Source organism: Hippopotamus amphibius, chromosome 15 (assembly GCF_030028045.1).
Source record: "Hippopotamus amphibius kiboko isolate mHipAmp2 chromosome 15, mHipAmp2.hap2, whole genome shotgun sequence".
NCBI classification, from domain to species: domain Eukaryota; kingdom Metazoa; phylum Chordata; class Mammalia; order Artiodactyla; family Hippopotamidae; genus Hippopotamus; species Hippopotamus amphibius.
In genome coordinates, this window is record NC_080200.1 from 8947668 (window position 1) to 8950211 (window position 2544).

Sequence of the window (2544 nt, forward strand, 5' to 3'; positions counted from 1 at the left end):
TGTAAATCTAGAGCTTCAACAGAAAAGATTCTCTAAGGAGAAAGACTATGGAAAGCTCTTTTTGTTAGTACCAGAAAGGGAATTGAATTTGGTATAATTTAGGAAGAGCTCCTGAGAAGTGGAGTTTCTTTATTAGTTTGAAAATATTCAAACCCAAAGACAATATGAAAATCCAGTACGGTGAACCATTATTAAGCTAGATTCTCCAATTATTAAAATTCTGAGACTTTTCTTTCTCTCCCCACATATAGAGGTTTATATGCTGGAAGTAAGCTGTAGACATCGGGACACTTTATACCTAAATCTTGATAATAAGTACATTGTCTTACAAAACCAACAATCCTTTATCCCACCTTAGAAAATAGGTATAACTTCAATAGGATTATATAATAGGTAGCCTGTATTCAAATCGAATTTCTTCAAGTATTTCCAATATAATTGGTGCTATTACAGTTTACATGTTGCATTAGGTTGTTAGATCCCTTTAGTTATTTAATCTAGAACAATCTGCCCATATCTCTTTTCATACTATTTTTAATGAGTCCAGGGTCTTTGTTTTATAGAAAACACAATATTCTGGTATTTCTGATTCTATTCTCAGGATGTTGTTAATGTGCTCCCTGCCTCCCCCAATTCCTGAAAACTAGAAATTGAATTAGAGGCTAGATATTTACTTAGGATATGTTTTGTAGATGATGCTGTGTGCTTCCTGTTGCTTCTCATCAGGATGCAAATGAATGTTGATTATTCCACTATTAGAGCTATGCTATGTTTGATCACTTAGTTTACAGGATGACCACCAGAACTCTTCATTCCTAAAGTTGCATTTTTCCTTCGTTACTAGTAAGAAGGGGGGAGAGGTGGTACTATGCAAGTATGCTGTTTCCTGATATCCTCTAATCTTTTCCTGCATCATATATTGAGAGTTATAAAGTGGTGATTTTCTGGTTCATTCATTTGTTTGACATTCTTCAGCTAGCAGTTTCTTCTAATCTTTTATGCTTTTTAACCCTTCGTTTTGATGATTATTGTATACTCATGGATTCTCTCTCAAGGTAGTGCTATCAATATATTATCATTCTTTTTGATAGTTCAAGTTTATCTAGGCATAGCTCCTTTAAGTTGTCTCCATTTGATGTGATACTATTGATATTTGAATACTTTATTGATTTCTGGCTCAACAGGGTGTTGCAGGTTCATTTTGTACATTCCTGCCCCACATCTGGATTCAGACATTTTCCCAAAGTACCTGGTTCTTTTCAGAAATCAAGATGTTTGCTCCCTGTGCTAAATTCTATTAAAGTATCATTGCTTCATGGTCCTTCTAGAACTAGAAAACTTTTTTTAAAACCATAAGTTTGTTTTCATATTTCCAATTCAAAGTTAATACTGAGTTTTTTCTCTTAGCTCCTCAGTTTATATTTTTCTCTAAATTGTGGTTGCTGCTAACATTGGTGTATTTCTCAAGAAAACATTATATGAGTCAGGTCTGAGATCTTGGGCTAGCTGTCTACCTTTTTTTTTTTTTTGGCTGTGTTGGGTCTCCGTTGCTGCACATGGGCTTTCTCTAGTTGCAGCGAACGGGGGCTACTCTTTTGTTGTGGTGTGCGGGCTCCTCATTGCTGTGGCTTCCCTTGTTGCAGGGCATGGGCTTTATGTGCGTGGGCTTCAGTAGTTGCAGCACATGGACTCAACAGTTGTGGCTCACGGGCTCTAAAGCGCAGGCTCAATTGCAGCCTCAATAGTTGTGGCACATGGGCTTAGTTGCTCCGAGGCATGTGGGATCTTCCTGGAGCAGGGATCAAACCCATGTCCCCTGCACTGGCAGGCAGATTCTTAACCACTGCTCCACCTAGGAAGCCCCTAGCTGTCTACTTCTGATGTCGGCTTCTTCTCATCCTAGTGTGAGTGTAGTTTCTCCTCAGATGAGTGTCCTTGCCTCTAGGTTGGATTTTGGTGCTGGTGCAAGTCTTTCCTTTGATGAAAACATTTTGTCTTCTTGACCGATGTCTGGAAATTGGTTAGTGGGCTGTGATTTTCTGCGATGATGACTCAAGTCAGTTTTTGGATTACCAGACTTGAGACTTCTTTTTACAAATATTAAGGCAATTTCTAGTTTACAGGTAAGCAAACCCTGGGCCCTGAGCCAAATCTGATGCTCCACCTGTTTTTGTAAAAAAAGTTTTATACAAGCATAACCATATTTATTTGTTTTTATATTGTCTATGGCATGTTTTTGTTTTTGTTTTTTTTTTTGTTTTTTTTTTACACAGCAATGGAATGGTTGAGTGAAGCAACAGAAACTGTTTGCCCCAAGATGCCTAAAATTTACTCTGTGGACTTTTAGAGCCAGATTTTGTGACTTCTGGTCTAATAAACTATGTATCTGTTTCATTCTTGGGATGAATTAGCCTGGGGTCAGTTAGCCAGCACTAAAGATCTCTGCAGGCTAAAGCATTCTGATTCCTGGTTCACTCCCATTGCCCTTGATGGTTCACATGCTCCCCTTGTCTTTGGCAATTAACTGCTACCTGCTTGATATCT